Source organism: Anomaloglossus baeobatrachus, chromosome 6, assembly GCF_048569485.1.
Source record: "Anomaloglossus baeobatrachus isolate aAnoBae1 chromosome 6, aAnoBae1.hap1, whole genome shotgun sequence".
Taxonomy (NCBI): domain Eukaryota; kingdom Metazoa; phylum Chordata; class Amphibia; order Anura; family Aromobatidae; genus Anomaloglossus; species Anomaloglossus baeobatrachus.
In genome coordinates, this window is record NC_134358.1 from 385,838,779 (window position 1) to 385,866,383 (window position 27,605).

The 27,605-nt window shown below is 44.3% G+C and overlaps 1 protein-coding gene across 2 annotated transcripts in view; it reads left to right on the forward strand.

Annotated features, from left to right (window-relative positions):
* The first annotated feature begins 296 nt into the window (after positions 1-296).
* ITPRID1 (ITPR interacting domain containing 1) overlaps positions 297-27,605 on the forward strand; it is a 347,534-nt gene continuing 320,225 nt past the window's right edge. For both annotated transcript variants that reach the window (XM_075315082.1, XM_075315081.1), the window contains exon 1: positions 297-434. The gene's annotated coding sequence lies outside the window, so the exon portion shown is untranslated. The remainder of the gene's footprint in view (positions 435-27,605) is intronic.

Below are 27,605 nucleotides of genomic sequence, written 5' to 3' on the forward strand. Positions count from 1 at the left end.
CACATTGGAAACTATGCAAAGTTTCCAGCTGACAGATCGTATTTTATCTACCTGTTCTGGTTATGATCAGATTGTCAGCCTATTGTAAACTACACTCATCCTTCTTTCTACACCTCAAGCATTTTCTGATTTGAGCTCCTGGCTCTGTTGCTTTTGTCTGTCTCATAAATGTAATACCTAATGTTTACCTAGAAAAACTGGTTTGCCTTATGTCCAGTGGGCGGGAATATGAAAATACACTGTAAGGTTAAGCAAATGGGTTTTACTCTTCTCCTAGTTTCAAGCAAGTCACTAGTGCTGTATTATGACATTGGAATATACAAAAGCCTTGTAATCTAAGGAAAGAACTGAACTCAATGGAATGGCTTCCATCAAAAGTCAAGAGTTGTTACATTGTGTTCAACAAAGCAGGGTAAATCATCACACAGACTAAGGTAAGAAAAACTTTCAGTCTTTTAATTTCAGAGTGTAAAGCATAAAAATACAAGTTTTGACCATATCACACACCAAATGGCAATGAGTAGAAGCTGCAATTTACATAAGAATATATTTACCTTCACCATTATATTGCTCCAGAGATTACGACTGCTGCCTAGCATCTGTTATATCACCCGGCACATACTCTAACTGGTAGCTCAAACTTTAATGGAATCTCTACATCTCCTCCTTAAGTATATATATATATATATATATATATATATATATATATTATTATTATTATTATTATTCCGTGATATATGATCAATACATATGTGAGATTCTAAATCATGCATATGCAGCATAATGATTTGGGATGGTTAGTAGAGATGGGAGAATTGATTTGTAGAACTCCATCGGACAGGTCAGTACTCTGTATCCTCTGGATAGGAGGCTTGCGAGGCTCCTTACCTCCTGGCATACCGGGATTCTCTCTTTATTAGCCGAGATTGCCCAATGTTATGTGTATGTCATGCCACAATGATGACATTGGGATGGTCGTGGATGGATCAGGGTATTTCCAATCAATACTCACATCTCTAGTTTTTTGGATGCCCTAACTGACCTTTATAAGAGCATCCCTCAGTGTTGGAAATTTTCCTTTTCCAAATAATTGAAAATATTTTAGAATCTGACATTTAACAACATAAATGGTGCAAATACCAGTTAAAGTCGATTTCTATGTGATCTACTAAACTGCAATATTCAGTGAACACGTTTGAGGTCATTTGTTATGTGAGCAAAACCATTATCTCTCTTAAAGTTAGACTCCCAAAAGAAGCCGATTTAATGTTACAGTATGGAATTGCATAATTAGCAACTACTTAAGGATTTGTTATTCAGCTATGAGAGCATTTTAATACTACAGAACAGCTGCCAGGTACATTTATGTCATCTATAGATCCCTGCTAACCTCTCCCAGACATAGCAATAGAGTCTATAGTCCGGTGGAATCCAATCTGAAAAGTGCTGCTGGAGCAGAGGCTTTCATATTTATCACTGCTGCATTCAATTCCTGAGCATTACATAGACTATTAATTGGGGAATAGATATTTGTGCTGCTGTATAATATATATTTCACCATAAACATTGCACACTGCCATATGAAGGATCTGTGTTGGACTGCTATTGGCCCATTCTGTACTGCTGTTACTTCACAATCACAATTCTATCATGTTCCAAAGCATTAACCCCTGAAGAAGCCACTGCATGAGTCGTAACACATGGGCCATTCTGCTCTCTCCCTACTAATTTCTAATCTCTGTCTAGTTACTCTTTTATGGTCACACGTCAGTATTTTTATACATCTTCAATTTAGATACATATTAAAAACTTCGTTTACTTCCCCACCATGTTATTTGTGGTATCTTAACTCAAAATGTTAATTAATCAAAACAACAACAAAACGAGTGTATTGTACCAAGGTGGATGGGAGGAAAGCAGGGCACTACTCAGCAACAACCATAAGCTTTTTGTAAAATCCAAGCATGCAGGCTGAATCACAGCTGATCCGGGGTGCACATGTGCATAGAGTTCAGATTATATCCAATGTGGAAAGAGGAAAAAACGGCACTCATCTTTCTCCTAAAGGGTTATTAGATGAGTTTTAAGAAATTCTATCATCGCCAAATTTCTTTTTTGTAGGGGGGGGGTTCTTCCTGACCGCTTGAATCAGAGTCCGTGGTTCATGTGGTTTTTTTATTATTATTAGCGGTTCTATTGAATTTTTTCCTCAATTTACCTTTTTTGAAGAAAGGGGAGCTATCACTATTTTTATTCTATTTGAAAACATTGTTTGAGTCATAGTCCGCTTTATCCTGTAGGAATTTTTCTTTTTTGCGCTCTTTCACTATGGTTTGGTAGGGAATAAGTTTTTTGTCCAGATTCTGCAAAAAGCGGTTCCACTGCTCTTTTGAAAGGCGTGATTCAAGTTCTTTCCTCAATCTGATCAATTCAGTTGTTATTTTAGTGTGCTCTTGTTCATTTTTCTGTAGCACCAGATCTAAAAATTTAAGGGAGCATTCGGTTTGAACCTCATGCCACAACTGTTTGAAATCAGCATCATCCTGGTAAAATGAGATCGGCTTCATGACCCTGAGGCCTCTAGGGACACGTTTACAGTCTCTATAAGAACGCAAGGATTGTGCCGACCAGAAGAGAGAAATCTCTTTTTCTGCCAAGTTAGAAATTCTTAGTTCTAGTGACTTTATACTTAGGATGTCAGTATCTACTTTGCTGTTGCAGACCAGAAAAAATGTGTTTGCGTCTTCCCTCCCCGCAAGTATTCCAAGCCCATTGTTATCCAATTCAACAACCTCCATAGTATCCGATTCAGCCATAATATGCAAAAAACATTCAATTCTTTGGTTGATTTTAATGCTCTTTTGAGTGTGCTCACTGTTGAAGCAGAGACAATAAATTTCAAGGTGGATGGGAGGAAAGCAGGGCACTACTCAGCAACAACCATAAGCTTTTTGTAAAATCCAAGCATGCAGGCTGAATCACAGCTGATCCGGGGTGCACATGTGCATAGAGTTCAGATTATATCCAATGTGGAAAGAGGAAAAAACGGCACTTACCAAATCGTTGCTGTGCAGGTTGCAGCTTTATTTCAAGCGCAGAGGTTACATGTGCGGTGGGGGCTGGTGGGGAGGGAGAGGACGCCGGACACGTCAGACGACGGCCTTTTCGCACTTACACAGTGCTTCAGCTGGTCTGAGTAGGTATGACATCAGATCCTTTTTATCCACATACCACATGTGGCTGATGTCAAGACAATTAAAAATGTTAAAAACAATAATATATGCCCAAATCTTACTGAACAAGCAACATAATAGCAAAGATTTACACATATATGAAACAACCAAATGTGCACTGAATCAACCCAAGAATACACTAAGATCATTCCTTTCATTTAACCCTAGAGGGCCTGTGGCATTGAACTTCATAATATATTCAGATTCCCTCCTAAGCAGTAATTTATGGGAGTCACCTCCTCTCGATGGGGGTTCTATCAAATCGATCCCTGCAAAGGACAAAACACTCTGATCGGAATTATGACATTCATTTATATGGTTAATCAACCTAGTGGCTCCTAATCCGCTCACAATAGAGTTCCTATGCTCTCTGAACCTAACAACCTTGGGTTGATTCAGTGCACATTTGTTTGTTTCATATATGTGTAAATCTTTGCTATTATGTTGCTTGTTCAGTAAGATTTGGGCATATATTATTGTTTTTAACATTTTTAATTGTCTTGACATCAGCCACATGTGGTATGTGGATAAAAAGGATCTGATGTCATACCTACTCAGACCAGCTGAAGCACTGTGTAAGTGCGAAACGGCCGTCGTCTGACGTGTCCGGCGTCCTCTCCCTCCCCACCAGCCCCCACCGCACATGTAACCTCTGCGCTTGAAATAAAGCTGCAACCTGCACAGCAACGATTTGGTGAGTGCCGTTTTTTCCTCTTTCCACATTGAGTGTATTGTACCAATTTGTTTCTTTTTTATTCTACAAAAAATTGACATTCATTTATTCAACATGTGTCGCCCTGGGCAAGCCAGGGGACACAGGGCACACACCACCACACCCTACATCCCAGTTAGGAACACCACAGCTAACCAAAAATCCTTGTTGCCTTCCTCCAGAGGCTGATGATTCACACCAGGGGGTGGGCCAGGCGGTTGGCTCCGCCCACCGAGGAGGTCACAGCTCTGGAGGCGGGAGAAACCAGGCAGTTGAGTTTAGGAGGAGGAAGTGGAAGGAGTGGAGGAGTAGCCTAGACAGGGCTAAAGTAAACAGCTAGTGAAAGTAGAAAAGTAGTAAAGGAGGAAAGCAAGTGAGGTGACAAGAAGGAAGGAAAGCCTGAAGGGTCCAGCTTTGTGTAGGACCAGGTCAGCAAGGTCAGCGACGGTGGTGACTGTCTGGAGGGGGACCGTTTGGAAGTACCTGGAAGGACCCCGTTGGCTGTGTGCCCGGCGGTCTGGAGCAGTGTTCCGAAGGACAGTCAGCACCAGGGCAGGGGCCTCTCGGACCCCGGCAAGGCTTGGAGTCGCCACAATTTGCCGAATCCGTCAGTGACGGGGACGCAGATCCCCCAACAACCAAGTCCCGATTGAAGGCAACAGCTCAACCATTACAGGGGAGACACCGCCACTGCCAGGGCACCAGTTTCCCCAGGGCCAGCGCCTGCGGGCAAAGAGTAGAGCTCCCCCGGTCCAGCTTGAAGCCGGGGAGCGGGTTACCGGTGGGGACCCATCGCAACCAACAAGTACACCAAGGTGCAAGGAAAAGGGACATCACCGTCACCTACTGGGAGAGCAAGTGCAGCCGTCCGTGGGACCGTCTATCCAGCCGTTGGGTTTACCGTAAAACTGTGTCACGTCTCAGGCTGAGTGAGTACCACAGTGCCACAAGGCACAGCGCTGCCCCCGCGTCCCTGCGCCCACCAGGCCCTGCACCTCCCAAGCCATCACCGGGCCCCGGGATCACCAACCCCTACCCACGGAGGGGCAACACAACACCTGGCTGCTCCGCATCACCATCCCCGGGAGCCCGTATAGAGCAGCGGTGGTGAAATCACCACAACCGTGGGTGGCGTCACGGACAATAATCATCCCCACACCCAACAATCCCCTTTCACTCACGGGTGAGGAGTGCCGCTCGAGAAACCCCCGGGATCCGGCCCACCGCTCGAGCCACCACTGAGCAGCAGCCGCCGGACCCGAGCAGAAGGGGGTGAGCGTAGTGTGCTGACACCCTCCTCCCCGCCCGCGACAAACACATATTAAAAACACCTACAAAGTCACTCAAAAAACACATTATGGTGGAATTTTGACTGAAAAATTATTGATAGGGAGGTGAAAAAATAAACTGCCCACAAAATATCAAATTACAACATATAAATATTCAGTATTAAAAAATTGTAGACAGGACAATATCCCAACCATATTGCACTGGTGGAACAAATATGTATGAAAACCTCCAAAACCCCTTAATAAAAACCAAATAGTTCAATATATATTGTTCAACTATTTAATAGTATTAATAAATAGTTATAAATTCTACTCCCACTCCCCAATAAATATTTTGCAAAAATATAGGAAGGAATAAATATTCAAAAATTATCACTCGACGAATATTAAATAGAGTAAAAATGTAAATAGGGATCAACCAAAAATATTTTTACAAAAATATATGGAAGGGAATAAATGTTCAAAAAATGTCATTCGGCAAAAATAATTAGGGTAAGTATAAATATAAATGGGGATCGGCCAGTTATTATATATAATTATGGTAAAAAAAAACATTCAAGCTATATAAGTGCAAAAATGCAAAAAGGTGCAACTAGTTACATATCAAATGCACCTAAATCAAACAAAAACTGGCTACCCACAGAAGGAGGCCCAGTCTCTCTGCATATAAATAAATCAGTGCAATACTCACACAATCACAAGGTCAAAAGAACCCCCAAACATCTCAACGCACGTTTCAAGGAAACCTTTTCATCAGGAGGCTGGGATATTGTTCTTTCTACAATTTTTTAATATTGAAGATTTAGATATTGTAATTTGATATTTTGTGGGCAGTTTATTTCTTCACCTCCTTTTCAATAATTTTTTGGTCAAATTTCCCCCATAAAGTGTTTTTATTTTAGAGTGACTTTGTTGGTGTTTTTAATGTGTGTTGAATAAATAAATATCAATTTTTTGTAAAATAAAAAAGAAATACATGGTACAATACAATCGTTTTCCTGTTGTTTTGTTCTTCAATTGAGGTACATTTTTGTATTACCTTTGATGTGTTTTGATAGGCATACTTTATATATATATATATATATATATATATATATATATATATATATATACAGTTAGGTCCAGAAATATTGAATTAATAAGTTGGTGATTGAGGGAGTGTAGGGGAGTCTTTATTCAAATAAGCTGTTTTTTTCTGTGTGTGCAGATTGTAACGTTTAATTTGAAGGTTTGAACAAAAATATCTGATAGAAATTGTAGGAATTGTACACATTTCTTTACAAACACTCCACATTTTAGGAGGTCAAAAGTAATTGGACAAATAAACTAAACCCAAACAAAATATTTTTATTTTCAATATTTTGTTGCGAATCCTTTGGAGGCAATCACTGCCTTAAGTCTGGAACCCATGGACATCACCAAACGCTGGGTTTCCTCCTTCTTAATGCTTTGCCAGGCCTTTACAGCCGCAGCCTTCAGGTCTTGCTTGTTTGTGGGTCTTTCCGTCTTAAGTCTGGATTTGAGCAAGTGAAATGCATGCTCAATTGGGTTAAGATCTGGTGATTGACTTGGCCATTGCAGAATGTTCCACTTTTTTGCACTCATGAACTCCTGGGTAGCTTTGGCTGTATGCTTGGGGTCATTGTCCATCTGTACTATGAAGCGCCGTCCGATCAACTTTGCGGCATTTGGCTGAATCTGGGCTAAAAGTATATCCCGGTACACTTCAGAATTCATCCGGCTACTCTTGTCTGCTGTTATGTCATCAATAAACACAAGTGACCCAGTGCCATTGAAAGCCATGCATGCCCATGCCATCACGTTGCCTCCACCATGTTTTACAGAGGATGTGGTGTGCCTTGGATCATGTGCCGTTCCCTTTCTTCTCCAAACTTTTTTCTTCCCATCATTCTGGTACAGGTTGATCTTTGTCTCATCTGTCCATAGAATACTTTTCCAGAACTGAGCTGGCTTCATGAGGTGTTTTTCAGCAAATTTAACTCTGGCCTGTCTATTTTTGGAATTGATGAATGGTTTGCATCTAGATGTGAACCCTTTGTATTTACTTTCATGGAGTCTTCTCTTTACTGTTGACTTAGAGACAGATACACCTACTTCACTAAGAGTGTTCTGGACTTCAGTTGATGTTGTAAACAGGTTCTTCTTCACCAAAGAAAGTATGCGGCGATCATCCACCACTGTTGTCATCCGTGGACGCCCAGGCCTTTTTGAGTTCCCAAGCTAACCAGTCAATTCCTTTTTTCTCAGAATGTACCCGACTGTTGATTTTGCTACTCCAAGCATGTCTGCTATCTCTCTGATGGATTTTTTCTTTTTTTTCAGCCTCAGGATGTTCTGCTTCACCTCAATTGAGAGTTCCTTAGACCGCATGTTGTCTGGTCACAGCAACAGCTTCCAAATGCAAAACCACACACCTGTAATCAACCCCAGACCTTTTAACTACTTCATTGATTACAGGTTAACGAGGGAGACGCCTTCAGAGTTAATTGCAGCCCTTAGAGTCCCTTGTCCAATTACTTTTGGTCCCTTGAAAAAGAGGAGGCTATGCATTACAGAGCTATGATTCCTAAACCCTTTCTCCGATTTGGATGTGAAAACTCTCATATTGCAGCTGGGAGTGTGCACTTTCAGCCCATACTATATATATAATTGTATTTCTGAACATATTTTTGTAAACAGCTAAAATAACAAAACTTGTGTCACTGTCCAAATATTTCTGGCCCTGACTGTGTATATATATATATATATATATATATATATATATATATATATATATATATGCTACATATACTCAATCATATGCGTTGCTATTTATTGTAGACATCCCACATTGCTGATGCTCTTTTTATTGTTGTCTTCTACCTATCTGCATCTAGCATAGATATTGCCCCATTTTTGACCTACTCTTTCAGGCACTTGGGGACATTGTTGGTGTTTCCATATTTATTCCAATATGGACCCTGTTAAGGCAAAAAATTCTTCAACAATTTTTTGCCTGTTTAATTGTTTTTAATGTCCTTTTCTGCCCTGTCTTATTGAATAAAGGTTATTATTTTTTGCACTCTATACTTTTTTCATACGTTTATATATCTTTTAATTAAGGGATTACTGGTGGCTTCTTAAGGCCTAAGCCACACGGCGAGAAAATCGGTGCGAGTGGAGTGCGATAAAACATCGCATTCCCCTCGGACCAATTCTAGCCTGTGTGTCAGCACACATGAGCGATTATTTTCTCAGCCCTAATCGGACCGAGAAAACAATCGCAGCATGCTGCGATTGTAATGCAAGACTCTTTCTCTCGCACCCATTCAAGTGAATGGGACGAGAGAAAAATCGCACTGCACTCGCGGTACACCGGTGTACTGCTAGTGCAGTGCGAGAATGGCTATAGCCGGCTACGCAGGAGAGAGGGAGAGAAATCCCTCCCTCCCCTCCTGAGAGCCGGCCCGCTCCCCGCAGCTGAGGTCTGCTCGCACGAACGGACCTCAGTTGCAAGGATACATGCATGACACTCGGCTCTGCTGTACTGCCAGCACGAGCCGAGTGTCATGCAAGGGGATCGCAGTAGTCCCCGTGTGGCCCCAGCCTTACACTTTCTTTTTTTCTTGAACATGTTCCAAAGCATGTTATATTGCAGAGAATAAAAGCTTCTAATGGTCCATGGGATTTTAGGAACTTGTATGTGGCTAGACAGTTTTGTATGAGTGAGTCTAAACACTAGGGCAACACTTTAAGGAGTTACGGCATCTGAAGAGGAAATTCCAATTCATTGCTTCCCATGCAACATTTTGAGGCAGCTACTAAGTAATGAATGAATTGATATATTATGGAACATAATCTTATGTAAATGGACTGTCCACTCCTATCATGTCAGTGACCTGATAAGTCATCAGTGTTGTTGCAGTAGACTACTCCTAGAATATATTTGCACTCATTTACAATACACTGTATGTATTTCTACTTTTCTCATTTCTGTCTGTGAATTATTTAAAAACATGACTATTACCAGTCTAGGGCTGAGGATTTTTAAGAAGGAAACATTGTGCAGTCCCAGACTAGTGACTTTACTAAATATGATTGCCATGTTCTGCAGTAAACGGTTACCAAAACTGGAATGATGATCCCATTCAGTGACAGCTTAGTGAAGTATGGAGGATAGGCCATAGAACATATAAGGGTTACTCAAGGGCAAATTTAACACTTTTTTTTTATACAAATCACCATTCATGTGTAATAAATAAAAATATAAGCCCCAGATTGCTGATAGCTCCTCTTAAAGGAAGTTTTTTTTTGCTTTTTTAAAATACAATACACCCCTATTGAATACTTTCTGTAAATTCAGAAGCCTGTCGATGACAAGAGTACAGGAATGTGCAGGTAAACTAATATCACAATATTTTGCAGTTCAGCGCTACGTAGCATAAAATCAACAATCTCCTGTAAAATGAAAAACCTCTCTATACAATCTTCATGAATTGAGTTGATCCACTGAATTATGTGCACAAGACTATATTAATGAACACTATTTCTAAATTGATGTGGTACTACATAGTACTGCTTTTGGGGCATTCATATCAAACTTTTTTTTTGTTTGTTTTTTCTCTACTGTATTTAAATTTTGCCTTTTGATGTGGTTTAAGCTGTGTTTCTATGCTTTAACCTAAAAATGTCTTCTATCACCTTCACTACCAGTGCTTCTATAGTTTTGTTACCATGTGTGACTACCATTCTGTAAAATTTTCTATTTGATGGCTGGCTGCCAACACCAACTTTCTGGAGAGTGTGTTCAGAAGATCTAGGAAAAGAAATCACACTTTTAGAAGTACCACCATGGTGCCAGCAGGTGTGAGTAACAGTGATCTCAATACCAGCTGTAGAGGCCACACAAACATGGGAAGACCATATAAACTCTTTGCAGATGTTGTCTTTGGTGGGATCTGAACCCAGGACCCCAATGCTGCAAGACTGCAGTGCTAACGATGTGGCCACTGTTCTGCCCACATGTTTGACTCCAACCATAGACGCCCTTATACTCATTAAAGTCAGCCAAACTCAGATTTTACCAGATCAGTCAACCAGCTAATGTCTATGAAGACCTGCAAGGGCAGTCAGATTTTAAAGGGAACCTGTCATGTAATCATCTGTGGAGTGGTCCGGTCCGATGGGTGCCATTGGACTTGACCTGTCACCTCCTCTATTCTTGCAATTGTAGTCCTCTTTCTGCTTCTCGTGAATAAAATCTCTCATGTAATGCACACAGTGTCCTCCATTACACTCTTTGGCATGCCCACTTCTCTTTGGCCTGCTGAAGGCAGATCAAAGTATTGTTGTGCGCATGCACGGGCACTATGACATTTCCCTGCACTTGCACATTGCAGTACTTTGCTCTGCCAGCAGCAGGGCAAAGAGAAGTGCACATGCTAAGGAGGACAATGGAGGACTCTGTGTGGATGACGTAGGATTCGAGATGAGTGAGTACCATAATATTCGTACTCACTATACTCGTAATGAGTACTTTGTAATACTTTTATATTCGTTCCGAATAGCGAGTACAATGCATGTCAATGGGAAATGCCAGTAATTTTCTGCTGGACCCAACAAAGAGGTCTGGGGGCCTGAGGAAAAGGCTGAAATGGGTGGGAAAGTGATGAAACTGAATGGGGAGAGCCTGGAAAACATGCCTGCATGCATTTCTGACTCACATGTGGTTTCTGGGATACCCTGAAGCCACATAGAAGAACCTCTGTGTGGCTTCAGTATATCGGTGCCCCTACAGTGTATGTTGCACTGCCCTGGTCAGTCCTGCACTGACTCACTCAGCAGTGTGCAAGCAGCTGTGGGATGGCAAGTACCAACATCATGAGATTAGCTCAGATCATTACCTGCTGTGATGATCTCCGCTGAACTGGTGATGTCAGCGCTCGTCACTGACTTCCATTACGCTGCATTCTCACATCAAGTCTCGAGGGTGGCCCGAGACTGTGACTAGTGCTGAAGTCACAGGCTCATGGGACAGTTCGCGTGAGAACACAGCGGCCATGGAACTCAGTGATGAGAGCTGATGTCACGAGTTCAGCAGAGTTCATCACTGCAGGTAATGAACTCAGCTAACCTCATGATGTCGGCGCTCATTATGCCCTGCAATGACCTGGCCTGACCTAATGATCTTAGCTCAGGTCACTGTACTGCTCTCCCAGCCAATGGGGAACATTCTGTTCTTCATTGACTGGGAAAGTAAGTTTGGTATGGTATAGTCTCCAGACTCGGATTTGTTTTTTCTTTTCAATAAATTGATGAAAGACGGAATGTTTTGGGGAGTGTTTTTTCAAATATTTTTTTTCTTGTTGTCTATTTTTTTATTAGTGACTGGTTTAGTGATGTCGGGTATCTGATAGATGCCATGACATCACTAATGCCAGGGCTTGATGCCAGGTGACATTACACAGCTGGTATCAACCTCATATATTACCCCGTTTGCCACCACACCAGGGCAATGGAATGAGGTGGGGCAAAGTGCCAGGATTGGCGTATCTAAGGATGCACCACTTCTGGAGCGGCTGCAGCCTGCTATTTTTAGGCTGGGGAGGGTTGAATAAGCATGGACCTACCTATTCTGAGAATACCAGACCACAGCTGTCTGCTTTACCTTGGCTGGTGATCCAATTTGAAGGGACCCCACGTTTTTTGTTTTAAATTATTTTTTTAATTTAATTTCATTTAAAATAACAGCGTAGGGTGCCCTTTGTTTTGGATTACCAGCCAAGGGGAATCTGCCAGCTGTGGTCTGCAGGCTGCAGCCATCTGCTTTAGTTTAGCTGGCTACAAAAAATAGGGGGGACCCAAGGTTTTTTTTAATTATTTAATTATTTATTTTTTGGCTAACTACAAGGCTAAGCACCCTTTAGTAGTGCCACTTGAAAGGCACTAAAGGGTGCAAGATTGCAAAATGTATGAGAGTGGGATATTATATATGTCTATCTATCTATCCATCCAGCTATCTATCTATGCCGGCTATCTTTCTAGCTTTTGACCGCATGTAACCCTCCATCCGTTTTTTTGGGGGTCCGCAAAAAAAAACCAACTGAAGGGACACGGATGTAAAATGAACCGTATACAGAGCGGAAAGGATGCGGCTGTGACATGGATGTGCATTGTTTTAAAAAAATTAGCCCTATGGGCTGAGTCATGGTTGACACAGGAAGTCCCCATGACAAGGGCTTCTAATGACAAGTAGTAGTTAGGCTGGAGTAGAAAAACTGTTCTGGTTTGTCTGCCACTGCACAATGTGCATAGTGTTTACAAAATTATCCCTATGGCCTGAGTAATTGTTGACACAGGAAAGAAACGGCTTTATATGGCAAGGGGTGGATAGTAACAGCAGTAGTCAAAATGAACATTTTGGGGAAATTTAGTTTTGGCTTGCTCTCATCTGGAGGGATTGCAAACTGTGGAAAAATCCAGTCCTTGTTGAATTTAATTAGATTAAGTCTGTTTGCATTTTCTGTTGGGAGGCGGGAGCGCCTATCAGTGATGATTGCCTTAACAGAACTGAAAACACGCTCTGACATCACAGGCCAGCACCTCCAAGATGAAGCTGTATAAGGAGAGGTTGGGCAAAGTGTTCAGCTTGGACACCCAATAATTAAAGGGAACTGAAGGATCAGAAAGTACGCAAATATGGTCACTTAAGTACTCCTTAACCATATTGTGCAACTTTTCCCCCCTTGGCATTGCTACAGGCACAGATAGCCCTTGCTGATGTCCTGTTTTATTGAAAATGGCCCAGTTTGCGCACATTTTCCCTCCCACCTCTGTTGGACCTGGTGTTGGTGTCTCTCCCCATGAATCATTGGTGTAGAAAAGAGCCGGTAACTCTGCCACCAGCATTGTCTGAGGGTGATGTTTTCATCAACTGATCTACAACCACCCTCTTGAAGGATTCCATTGTGCAACCCTTTGGTAACTGCAAAAGGAGAGAAGGATATTTCTCCTTGTACCATGGGTCCAGAAAGGTGGCCAACCAGTATAGGTTGTTGGATAAAATGTGTATCACATGCGGGTCTTGCCACAGACACTTACACATGAACTGTGCCATATGGGCCAAGCTACAAACAGGCAAAAGTTCTGTATCCCCACCAGGAAGAACAACACCCATCCTCTCCTCACGCTGACACGCCTCCCTCTCCTCCACCTCCTCCTCTCCAGCCCATTCTGGGCAGACATGATGCTGGGGTTGAGAGTCTCCTGTGTCGCATTGGAAGTCCCCTTGTAGCACAGAAAAACAAGTATTTTTCCTCCTCCTCATCATCATCAACATCCAATGTTGCCTTAGAATTTGGTCTGGGCTGGATAGTATCACTCATTGGGAAATCTGGCTCTATAGCCACATGATGGGCACTCAAAGCTTCCTCTTTGAGATTATTCAGTGATTGTTTCAACAGACACAGCAGTAGGATAGTTAAGCTGATAATAGCCTGATCACTGCTCACGAGCTTGATGCAGTACTCAAAGTTCTCAAGAGCCTCACAAATGTCAGTGATCCATACCCACTCAACAGTTGTTATGCGTGGTACCTGACTCTCAGTCTGACAGGCATGTTGAAGCAGGTATTCAGCTACTGCCCTCTGCTGTTCAGTAATCCTTGCCAACATATAGATTGTAGTGTTCCACCGCGTGGGCAGGTTGCACATGAGTCGGTGACTTGGCAAATTAAAATGCTTTTGCAGCACTGTAAGACCAGCAAAAGTGTCGCGGGCGGGGAGGACGCCGCTGCCGCGCTCGCTAACGCTCGGGTCCGGCGATGCTGTGGCTGCTGCTCGGTGGCTCGAGCGGTGGGCCGGATCCGGGGACTCGAGCGGCGCTCCTCGCCCGTGAGTGAAAAGGGTGGTTGGTTTGTTTGGGGATTTAGTCCGTGATGCCACCCACGAGTTGTGGCGAAGATGGGCACCACCGCTGCTGGTGACGGGGATCCTGGAGCGATGATAGGGAGCAGCTGTCCCACCCAAGCAACCTAGCCCTGATGCTGCCCCTAAGAAGTGGGCAGCACCCCTTGACCCCAGTCCAGGTTCAGGCTGCCCGAGCGGGTACGGGTACACTAACTCGCACCCGACTGTCACTTCAGGGGGCCCCACGTCCAGGGGGACCCCTGACCCCCAGAGGATGGCCACCGGTCCTGGTGGTGGCCGGGCCCCAGCCTGCTCTGCTGCGGGCCCTTCCTCCAATCTGCCTCTCCGGAGGCAGCAACGGTTTCCATCCCCTAAAACAATTTACAAACCCACCAGTTCGGGGGTGGCCTGCCAGTTCTCGGCCATGTTCATGAGCAGTTTCTCATGTGGGTAGTAAAAACACACAGTCTATCCAGGGACAACTTGCCGGTAATAATGGGATAATCATTGTAGCTAATCAGATGATCTGTTCGGTTGATTTTTGTCATTCAGTTAAACTGCTGAGGGTCCCAACGGAGGACAACTTTATGCAACGGCGGACCGCTGCCACTACTTGAGGTCGTACTCATCTAGGACCTCTTCCAGCTCAACATCTGGACGGCTTGGTGGAGGAGGAGGGGGCTGGGGCCGCATCTGCTCACCGCGGCTCTTCCTTTGCTTAACGTCCAGGGCGAACCAGCCCCTCTCTGCGCAGTGGCCGGTGTAAGTCACGAGGTCGCTCGGCAATAGATCGCGACCTGGGTGGCCCGTGGGAAGATGTGAGTTGACATCGCGGCAGGCCACAAACAATTCGGCCTCAAGGCCCGGCTCGTATATGAATCCGAACCACCTTCGCGTGTCAAACTGTCGGACTTGGCCTTCGTACACCGGGCCCCGCACCTGAAAGGTGGCATGATGGAGTGCATCCTTTTCTTTAATCACTCACGCCATTACTTCGGCCCTCTGCTGCTCCCTGGCGGCAATCTCTCGGCCCAACGGGTTTGGTTCCCTGTCCCAATAAGGGGCGTTGGCAGACCCCTGCGCCCGGGTCGGGCCCCGCTGGACCGCGCCCACACCGGCCACTACCGGTACTCTCTCGTGGGGGTCCTGCGGTGACGTGGCCTGGACTGTGGCTTTGCAGTGGCGGCCCGGTGCAGCCTCAGCCGAGGTGGGGGATTCAGGGACAGTTGGCCTCACCGGTTGGGCCTTCGGGCCGGCAGCGGCCGGTTCTTCCACGGCGGACTACCGGAGCCGGGACGGTCTTGGGTGCGGCCACTTCCAGGGCCGACGGCTTCTCATTGCGGACGGCTACTTCCCGCGGGGCCTTCCATGGCAGTGGGAGGGATACAGGCCGTTCCCGAACAACGCCCCCAGGCCGGTCCTCTAGGGCGGACGGGTTGGATTCCGCTACCGGTGTTGGGGGTAGCGGACCGAGCAGGGGGGGCAACAGCATCTGGTACGGATGGCGGGGGAGGCAGGAGGGTGAGCGGGCGCAGGCCGGGCCCCTCAGCCACAGCGGCCGGTCCTTCTCGGACACAGGGGCGTGGGTCGCTTACCTGCTCCTCCAACTCTGCCTCCACCTCGCGTCTCCGCACGGCCGCAGCCACTTCCTCCATCTCGGCCACCCAGCACTCCATCAAGAACCGGACCTGGGCTTGAAGGCGGCAGCAGATTTGTGCGGTCAAGGCTTCCACCCACGCCGCTGTCCCTGGCGTAGGCTCGGGGCTTTCCGCGGTGCCGGTCGGACGGGACATCGTGCGCAGCAGTGTTCCAGGAACCAAATGTTTGCAGGGTCCTGGCGTCCCCACTTTTATAGCCTCGGCTACATTAGGCAGACACACACCCGCCCCCCCTTGGTTCTCTTCAGCACTTCCGTTTGTTGGGAGCGGGGCCTCGCTTTCGCGCCTTCCCTGCTTGGAGAAGACGCTAGAGCGGGAGATTTTCGCGCCAAGATGGCGGCGCTTCAAAATTTTCGGCCGGACACCGCCGGCGGAGATCACAAGGCGCACTTCTACTAGTACGTAGATGGGTTCAATCCTGTTCGTGACGCCAAGTTGTCGCGGGCGGGGAGGATGCCGCTGCCGCACTTGCTAATGCTCGGGTCCGGCGCTGCTGCGGCTGCTGCTCGGTGGCTCGAGCGGTGGGCCGGATCCGGGGACTCGAGCGGCGCTCCTCGCCCGTGAGTGAAAAGGGTGGTTGGTTTGTTTGGGGATTTAGTCCGTGACGCCACCCACGGGTTGTGGTGAAGATAAGCACCACCGCCGCTGGTGACGGGGATCCTGGGAGCGATGGTAGGGAGCAGCTGGGATGTTGTTTTCCCCCTCCGTGGGTAGGGGTCGGTGGTCCCGGGGCCCGGTGGTGAGACGGGGAGGCAGGGTTGGTGAGGTGCAGGGTTGCAGGGACAGTGCGGCACGGTGCCGGATGGCACGGGTGTACTCACTCAGTAAGAGATGCACAAAGTCCTCGGTAAACCAAACGGCTGGATGGACGGGTCTCTCAGCCGGCTGCAGTGTCTCTTCCCGGACAGGTGATGGCGGCTGTCTTTCCCTGCACCTTTGTCTACTTGTTTGACTATGGTGGATCCCCAACGGTAGTCCGCTCCCCGGTGTATGGATGCTGGAGGAGCCCGTTTGCCCGCAGGCGCTGGCCCTTGGGTCTCTAGCCTTAGGCGGTAGCTGTATACCCTCACGGTGTGGGAGGTTGTCTTCTGACGGGTCTTTGGCTGTTAGGAAACCCCTGGGGTTCCTGTCACACTCGGATTTGGCTGTTGACGGCGACTCCAAGCCTAGCCGGGGTCCAATGGCCCTGCCTGTGTGTGCTGGCTTCACTTCGCTCCCCAATCGGTACCGGCGGGCCAACGCCCGACCCCGGTCCTACGGTTCCGCGTCGATTCACCACTCCTGCAGACGGCCACCACCGTCTGCCAACCTTGTTGTCAGTGCCTGGGTCACAAACCCAGACACTCTCCACTTTACTCTTCTCACTTCAACCTCCTACTTCTGTCACTTTTCCCACCTCCAGGCCTGTGAACTCCTCGGTGGGTGGGGCCAACAAGGATATTATGTTTGGCTAATGTTACTGTCTAGTGGGGGTGTATGTATGTTACCTGTGACGACCTGGCTAGTCCAGGGCATCACAAAAGCAGTAGAGGAATGGCAAAAATTGGCAAAAAACTTAGGTGATTTGGTGACAGGTTGCATTTAAAGGGAACCTGACAGCTTATGCATGCTACCTGATCCACAAGCAGCATGTGTCAGCCACTGGTTGTATGATCTCAGCCAGTTGTGTTTGACGCTAAAACACTATGTTTCAGAGAGAAACATAGTTGAAATGACGACGTGGGACAAGTAGATCCTCGGAGGCTTCTCACCTGCTGTCCTGTAGTGACCGGTTTCTCCCTGTGTGCATTTATAGGGAGACATCTATCACTAAATTAGAGTAAGCAGGAAGAAATATGTTTCAAAGTATGTATTTCTCTGAAACTCCACTGCATTTCAGAGGTAAACATCTCTGGCTGAGAGCATGCAGCCAGTGTCTGATACAGTCCAATAGTGGATCAGGCAGTTTAGGGTGCTCTACACGCTGCGACATCGCTAGCGATTGCTAGGGATGTCAAGCGCGATAGCACCCGCCCCCGTCGTACGTGTGACATTTGGTGATCGCTGCCGTAGCGAACATTATTGCTACAGCAGCGTCCCACGTCGCTGTGACCGCCGTCACCGCGACGTCACTAAGCGGCTGTCCAATAGAAGCGGAGGGTCGAAGATGAGCGGGACGTAACATTCCGCCCACCTCCTTCCTTCCGCATTGCCGGTGGATGCAGGTAAGGAGATGTTCGTCGTTCCTGCGGTGTCACACACAGCGATGTGTGATGCCGCAGGAACGACGAATAACATCATACCTGTGGCAGCAGCGATATTAAGGAAAGGAGCGACGTGTCAACGATCACCGTTTTTGAACGATTTTGCGATTTGTTGATTGTCGCTCCTTGGTGTCACATGGTACGATGTCGCTACCAGCGCCGGATGTGCGTCACTAACGACGTGACCCCGACGATATATAGGTAGCGATGTCGCAGCGTGTAAAGCACCCTTATGTATCAGTTGTCAGATTTGGGAGACATAGTATAGCCAAAGACCATATAAACTTGATGTAAGGGGGTACTAACAATTATTGACCAAAGGATAAAACCCCTTAAAATCACATTTTATTAATTCCGATTTAAAACAATCCCCAAACAAACACACATAAAGAGGACAGACAATCCCAAATTTGCCAAGGTCCAGTGGGACCCCTCTGTAAACCTAACAGATAGGAGCAGGCAAATGAGTGGGGGAAGTCAGAATGTCCCAATTGAACAATCAGTTAATGCTGTACCTTGATCATTCCAATGTTGTGAAGGAGTGCCAGAGCCGGTAATAATAGTGCAACCAGGGTATGGCCCAAAATTCCCTATAGTGGCCCTGCCTAACCGCGGAGGTTGGCACCCTAAACCTGGACGCTATGGCGCCCCCACTCACCGATGACTCACCCTTCTTTCCCTCTGCTGATCTAATGTGCAGCTGATCTGGGAAAGGGGGAGTGTGGGGAGGTTGCACCAATAAGCTACTCAATCAATGAGAACTCAAACACACATATCAATGATACAGTAAATATTCCGTCTTTTAGAGTGTTAAAGTGGACCAGATCAACAAAAGGGATCACTTTCAATAATAAAGTACCAAAATTGGATCCTAGGTGCTTAATAATTCCACTTGCATAAAGTTATAATTGCCCAACAAACCTCTAGTTAGACAGATAGATACAGTGAAGTGCCTCAATGCCTCATTAGTATGTTACATACAACTTCTGTGTACCACCATTAAATCACAAGATGGATATAGTCCCCATGCTTACTATCAACAAAAAGGCATAGGACTCTCTAAGTGAGGTCACCAAAAAGACCGATTGGTCACAGAGCAGTCCTCTCTATAAACTATTGGGGACTATCCATCAAAATATTTCGTGAGAAGGTGGGCACTTCACAGAAGGCAAGACAGATAATAAACTTTCACAGAAGGCAGAATAATATGTAAACTTCACAAAAGAAAGTGCATGCAGTGGAGCACAGCTAGAATTAATAAGGTCCAGGTAACCATACTAAAATTCATCAGATATAAACATAGTACTTATCCTTGAAGTCCTATGAATGGTGTAAATACACCAGGGTCCAAATTGACACCTCAAAACCTTGCCCAACGCGTTTCCCCCCAATCGAGAGTCACATCGGGGTTCATCAGGGGCTCCCTATTAGGGTAAATAGCACTGGCTGCAGTCAGCCAAGTGTGCAACTTGGTATCCGTCGATGATGGATCCGACGGTGACGGATACCAAGTTGCACACTTGGCTGACTGCAGCCAGTGCTATCTACCCTAATAGGAAGCCCCTGATGAACCCCGATGTGACTCTCGATTGGGGGGAAATGCGTTGGGCAAGGTTTTGAGGTGTCAATTTGGACCCTGGTGTATTTACACCATTCATAGGACTTCAAGGATAAGCTAAGTACTATGTTTATATCTGATGAATTTTAGTATGGTTACCTGGACCTTATTAATTCTAGCTGTGCTCCACTGCATGCACTTTCTTTTGTGAAGTTTATATATTATTCTGCCTTCTGTGAAAGTTTATTATCTGTCTTGCCTTCTGTGAAGTGCCCACCTTCTCACGAAATATTTTGATGGATAGTCCCCAATAGTTTATAGAGAGGACTGCTCTGTGACCAATCGGTCTTTTTGGTGACCTCACTTAGAGAGTCCTATGCCTTTTTGTTGATAGTAAGCATGGGGACTATATCCATCTTGTGATTTAATGGTGGTACACAGAAGTTATATGTAACATACTAATGAGGCATTGAGGCACTTCACTGTATCTATCTGTCTAACTAGAGGTTTGTTGGGCAATTATAACTTTATGCAAGTGGAATTATTAAGCACCTAGGATCCAATTTTGGTACATTATTATTGAAAGTGATCCCTTTTGTTGATCTGGTCCACTTTAACACTCTAAAAGACGGAATATTTACTGTATCATTGATATGTGTGTTTGAGTTCTCATTGATTGAGTAGCTTATTGGTGCAACCTCCCCACACTCCCCCTTTCCCAGATCAGCTGCACATTAGATCAGCAGAGGGAAAGAAGGGTGAGTCATCGGTGAGCGGGGGCGCCATAGCGTCCAGGTTTAGGGTGCCAACCTCCGCGGTTAGGCAGGGCCACTATAGGGAATTTTGGGCCATACCCTGGTTGCACTATTATTACCGGCTCTGGCACTCCTTCACAACATTGGAATGATCAAGGTACAGCATTAACTGATTGATCAATAGGGACATTCTGACTTCCCCCACTCATTTGCCTGCTCCTATCTGTTAGGTTTACAGAGGGGTCCCACTGGACCTTGGCAAATTTGGGATTGTCTGTCCTGTTTATGTGTGTTTGTCTGGGGATTGTTTTAAATCGGAATTAATAAAATGTATTTTTAAGGGGTTTTTTCCTTTGGTCAATAAAGGAGACATAGTATAACAATGCCATTATGTTATATAGTCAGATCAAGTCTTCCACAGAAAATTCTTTTATATTTCAGCTTGTTTTGTTTATATAATTTTCTTTCTTTCACACAAAGTCACCAGAATAAACACTTATTTACTGGAACAGTTAGCAGTTAAGCAATTACAGCATGTTAATTGTAAATTACCTTGAGTGTTTCTATCACATTCCTTGACATTTCAGGCGCACATATGTGTAGCATTAAATACTGACTTAAGGGGACATACTCCAACAAATGTATTCAAATATTTACTTCTGTCACTTTTGATTAATGTGTAATATTTTCTGTAGAATAACTGACAATATCGCACAATATCCTGCGATGACAAGAATAGAAACAGTATTATCTTGTTACATTCTTTACATTTTAGCTTTTGTTAAGATTGTTTCTTAGCTTTAAAAGCAATGGAGTGTGGTAGTCTCAGCCAAGAAAAGAAACAGATGGCAAAAAAGAAAACAGTCAACTAAACTATTGAGATATATATCTGGTTGGATGCACAGGCACTCATTTATAGTATCAATTTTCAATGTACACTTTGAAAAGAAGGAAATGGTAAGACAAAAGGTTGTCAGTAACTAGTCTGACACCTGCATACTCAATCTATTAATAGCTGCAGTTTTGAGATTGAAAGTAGACACAAGTTCATAGAATGCAATTTAAAACCTGAAAGAGGTATTCTCATCTCCAAGATCCTATCACAATATATAATTATATTAGCAAATACCACCAATTAGAAATCTAGTAAAGTTCTACTGATTAGCTAAGTCACTTACCTCATGTGCAGGGCATTGCAGCAGCATAGGAATCCCTGGTTACAACTACACATATACTGTAGGTTAGTTAGTTGCTAGTGGTTGTAACCATGGATACTAAAGCTGTTGCATTGCCCTGCACATGAGGTACTGTAGGTGACATAACTAATCAGGAGAACTATGCTACATTTATAATTGGAGATATTTGCTATTATTATTAGTACTACATATCAGGATAGGGTCTTGAAAATGGGGATACCCCTTTAAGTGTTGATCCAGAAGAAGTCAAAAACTCAATTAGGGGAAAAGCTTCTTCCCAACTTCACATATGGCAATCAAGCTAAATCCCTGTATCAATGCCCCATCTTCAAAATGTATTACTCAATTCATACTTAATGTGCATCATATCCAAGAACAGAAAAAATTGTAATGAATTGTTAAGGCAAAGGCAAATATTTCCTTTGTGCAGTTACCTTGTAAGTGGAAAGACACTGGGTGTTGAGGGAAAGGGAATGGGGGATAGTGCCAGAGGATGACAACAAATCACTTTGCCTTGATCAGTATATATAGGATATAGGACAAGGCCAGTGTTCCGTCGTCAGTGGCATGATCATCATCAGCAAAAGATTAACCCTGCCATGCACATTTACACACAATATATATATATATATATATATATATATATATATATATATATATATATTTTTTTTTTATATATATATATATATTTATTGTATGCTTTGGATAATTGTTTTGTTGGACATTGAACCTACGTTCCAGTCTCAAATCACTGACAGACTGAAACACGCTTTTCTCAAGAATGTCCCTGAATTTCGCACCATCCATATTTCCCTTGACTAGGACCATCTTCCTTATCCCTGCTGCTTAAAACATCCCCACAGCATGAAGCTGCCACCACCATGTTTCACTTTGGGGATGGTGTTCTTGGGTTAATGAGATGTGTTGGTTTGGCATCAAAGTGTTTACCTTGGTGGCCAAAAAGTTCAATTTTGGTCTCATTTAACCACAACACCTTCCTCCATACATATGGTGAATCTTCCACATGTCTTTTGTCAAAATCAAAATGAGCATTCCAATTTTTGGCTGTAAGTAAAGGCTCTTTTTTGGCCACTCTTTCATAAAGGCCAGCTCTATGGAGTGAATGACTTATTGTGGTCATGCGGACAGATATTACAGTCTCCATTTAGGAACTCTTCCGCTACTTTAGTGTTACTTTTGATCTCTGTGCCAACTGATTAATGCCTTCGTTGCTCAGGCTCAGAGTTTTGGTGGGCGGTCCTCTCTTGGCAGGTTTCTTGTGGTACCATGTTCTTTCCATTTGGGAAAAATGAATTTGATGATGCTCCACGGGATTATAAGACATTGAGATTTTTTTTAGAACTCAACTCTGACTTGTACGTCTCAACAACTTTGTCTTGGACTTATTTGGATATCTCCTTTGTCTTCATGGTGTTAATTGGTTAATGGTGCCTCCTGCTTAATGATGTTGCAGGCTTTGTGGCCTTTCAGAAGAGGTGTGTATGAGGGGCTGCTGATAAGTCTTTGGCTTTACCCAGAAAGAAAGGAGATAGGATGATGAAACTTTACATTTATTCCACATATTCTCCACTGGTGGCAACACACTTCTTACATCGGTATTCCAAGTTCTGTAAGCCTAGCAAAAGGAAGGATTTTGGTTATGCCTCAAACCAAACATCCGTAGCAGCCATGGCATCAGAAATGGTGTGAAGTTTGGTGCCCTTGAGATGTTTCTTCGGGTTTGTAAACAGAGGATAGTCGGAGGGAGCTATATCTGGTAAATAAGGTGGGTGGTCAACCAGCTGGTAGCTCAGCTATGCAAGTTTTGCCATGGTCGCTTGTGCAGTGTGAGCGGAGGCGTTGTCTTGCAGGAACAAGATTCCTTTGGACAGCTTGTCCCGCCTTTTGGCTTTCAGAGCTGACTTCAATTGGTCCAACAGTTCAATGTAATACCTTGCATTGATTGTGGAAACCTTTTCAAGGTAGTCCACTAGCAGCACGCCCTCCTTATCCCAGAACACAGATGCCATCACCTTAGTGGCTGATTTTTTAATGAACCACTATGCCTCCACTCTTTTGACAGCTCTTTGTTTTCATGGTCATACAAATAAATCCAGGTCTCATCCAAAGTGACCAGTCGATTCAGAAAGTTTTTATCATTCTGGAAACACTGACAAATGGACCGGGAAGTTTTTACTCGCATGCTTCTCTGATCTGTTGTCAAACATTTGGGGACCCACTTTGCAGATAGCTTCCTCATGTCCAAATGTTCATGGATAATGACACAAACACGTTCACGGGAAATCCCCATGATGTCTGCTATTGCTTTAGTTGAAATTCGCTGATTCTCCAGTATGAGGTAGTGTACAGCATTGACGATCTCCGGAACAACAACCATTCTCGGTCATCCAGGACGTTCATCATCATTTGTGCTGAAGTGGTCTGTTTTAAATTCGGCAACCCAGTTCTTAACTGTGGACTATGAAGGGCATTGATCCCCCAATGTCTGCAACATATCACCATGAATATCCTTCACAGACTTTCCTTGTAGAAACAATAATTTTATCACTCCTCTGCTCTCAGTTGCTGTGAATATATCATTAATCTCCTCCATTTTGTTTTCCCGGTTGTGTAGAACACTGTTGCCATAAGCAACAAACACAACATTTTGAAAACATATTAGACACATAAGCTTTCATGTGATGTAACATTCGTTACCATAGAAACAAAAAAAGATCACAAAGCCAAAGACTTATCAGCAGCCCCTCGTATATACTGACAGACTATGGGACACTTAGATTGCTCACAGGTAGACTTCCTTTCACTAAGCATGTGACCTATGAAAAAAACTGCATACATTAGAATTTTTTAGGAGCTTCATAACAAACGGCGTGAATACATATGCACATGGCAATTCATATTTATTTCATCCCATAAATGTAATTTGTGCCTCTATTTTTCTCACTTCACTTAAGGGATTGTGGAATTAAAATCTATATATAGCTAATATGGGGAGATTTCAGTATATATTCCTTCTCTTTGAAGCCTTATTTCTGTGTTTATAAAGCTAGATTTATTGGAACAGGTGAGGACATACCACTAGTGTCACCTGTGCATGAGACCCGCGACTACCTCCATAACATGGAATTGTGCATTATGATGGGCTATTGGACTGCAATGGGTCTATATTTTGGTCATCCACCGGGATTCTCTTCCCTCTGTGGCCGCTCCTGCATTGGGATATATGAGAGTTGTATGTTTCAGTTTAATGTTTACATAGTTATACCTACTTATTTATTTATTAAACTGACTTATTATCTTAATTAAAGCATGTCTAATAAAACAAACCATTTTATTTGTCATGTCTAGAGCTTAGAAAAAACTTCCTACGTTTTTTAAAAACAGTGTACATTGCTTGTTAGTTATTAAGGCTGGACACGGACCAAGGTTCAACATGACCCATCTGTAATGACCGTAAACATGTAACATTGATCTATCCCCATAACCCATCTGGTATTTTAAAGGATTATTCCCAACTGTTAAAGTAATTACTTATTCTTTAGATATTGGTGGGCTCTGACGACTGGGACCCTCACCAATCCTAAGAACAGGTCTTTGAGCTATCCTGTTGGAATGGAGTAATGGCCGTATTTGTGCTCCATAGCTCTATTCATCTTCCATTGTACTGGCGATACATTGCGAAATGCAGTCCTTAGGCATAGTATCTGTACCAGCCAGACAATAAATGGAGAAATATAAAAATAGTGTTATGCAAGCATAATGAGTATCCATATTATCCAAAAACATGTGAGCTCTGTGAATATTGGGTCAGAAAACACATTTTGAAAAATAGGTCAGAACTGTAGTGATGTTGGTATTATTCAACTGGAAAATACAAAAATTAGATCCGTAACACAAACTACCACTATCTGTAAATTGTTTTACACAATCTTAGCAAAATCTAAAAATGACATCTGTGATTGATCTGCTTTTAAATGGATTCCACTTGTTTGGCTCACCTGGTAATATGCATCTACAAAGCCTCCAGTTTAGGTGGGCACACGAATCCTAGACATTTGTTTGTTCACTGCAACCAAATTGTTAATTTTAGAGATTGCAGAGCCAGGGCTAACTAGCAGAACTGAAGGAAAGCTTGATAACAGAGGGTTGGCAAGATAAAGCACAATATGCCCATATGGTGGAGAACACAAAACACAGGACACAAGAGTTCTAACCCAAGACACAACTCTGTGTGTTAGTGGGCCATAAGAGACCTAGGGAGATTATGTCATAGAGAGCTACACTGGGTAACCTGCAATACCTGACATTTTGAAGTTACAACTCATTTTGCAGGCCTAAACGGCTACTGAAATTTTACAGATTACAAAATAATTGCATCAGCCCCCCAACAAATTGTTTAGGTGCACCTGGTGAGGAGGTTCCTCCAAGCCCAAGGTCCAGGTATACAAGCAAGTCATGGGGGATGGTACAGAAGACAGGAGAGGCCCTCAGGAAATGAATAGCAGACAAAATACCAGTAGCAGAAGTACTGGAAGACCCAGGCACACTGGAAACTTGTAGCAGAGGTCCCGATAGCTGCATAAGGTCAGGAGACCAGTATAATAAGTACTGGAAGATGTAGGCAGAAGGGAATCTGGTAGCAGAGGTACTGTAAGCCACAGTTAGACACGAGACTGGTATGAGCGGTACTTGAAACTGCAGACAGAAACAACTCAGGAACACTAAAAATATTATTACCAAGACACAGATATGTATTTTGTTGTACATTTTATATGCCTAGACAATCACATGGGAGCATGCAAGGCAACTTGCAAAGCCCAATGTGGAGCACAACTGAGTTGAGTGGATCAGGGTGAGGTGAGCAAACCACGGACCTGAGTAGCAAAAACAAATGATGTCCAGTTGGGCATCTTCATAATACACCAAGAAATCCAGCTCTTCAGGTGAAGAAACCAAAGGATTTATTTCAACATGCAGGTACAAAAATGTCTTGGTGTTTTTTTGGATTTACTGGGCTGGGGTAGGGCCTGTCCATGCTCCAGGGAAGAGGATAGGAGTGAGCATATACGCGGTGAGCTGATCTTCCTTTTGAATCCTCATAATACCTTGCAGCTACCACATCACATAGTTAATTCTTATTAACTGCATTATACTATCGCAGCCTGTAGAAATGCAGAGGCAGGGAATGCAGCAGACATTTTTTTTGCCCATTTAGATAGTGAGAGGACTTTACAGGTCCCAGCTTACACATAGAGTTAGAGAGGGAAAGAAATAAAATACTACTGAATAAACTGTACAGATAGTGTATGTATGTGTGACAGCAGAGCAGTGAAAAAGATTTGTGTGTGTGATGGACAGATTATTACCACCGGTTACCATCAGTTTACACATGGACAAATATAATTATGTCACTTACATTACTTAGACTTAGGGTGGTGTTACACAGGATGATATATCGTGCGATCGCATGAGCGATCGCACCCGCCCCCGTCGTTTGTGCGTCACGGGCATTTTGTTGCCCGTGGCGCACAAAGTCGTTCACCCTCGTCACACGTACTTACCTCCCGAATGACTTCGCTGTGGGCGGCGAACATCCTCTTCCTGAAGGGGGAGGGATGTTCGGCGTCACAGAGACGTCACACAGCAGCCGCCCAATAGAAGCGGAGGGGCGGAGATGAGCGGGACGTAACATCCCGCCCACCTCCTTCCTTCCGCATTGACAGCGGGATGCAGGGAAGCTGTTTTCGTCGTTCCCGGGGTGTCACACGGAGCTATGTGTGCTGCCATGGGAACAACAAACAACCGGTGCGCAGAACGAGGAACGACTTTATGAAAATGAATGACGTGTCAATGAGCAACGATAAGGTGAGTATTTTTGCTCGTTCACAGTCCTTCGTAGCTGTCCCATGCTACGATATCTCTAACGATGCCGGATGTGCGTCACGGAATCCGTGACCCTGACGACATATCGCCCGATATATCGTAGCATGTGACGTCGGCCTCACGTTAAAGAGCTTATGTTGGATACAGTTCT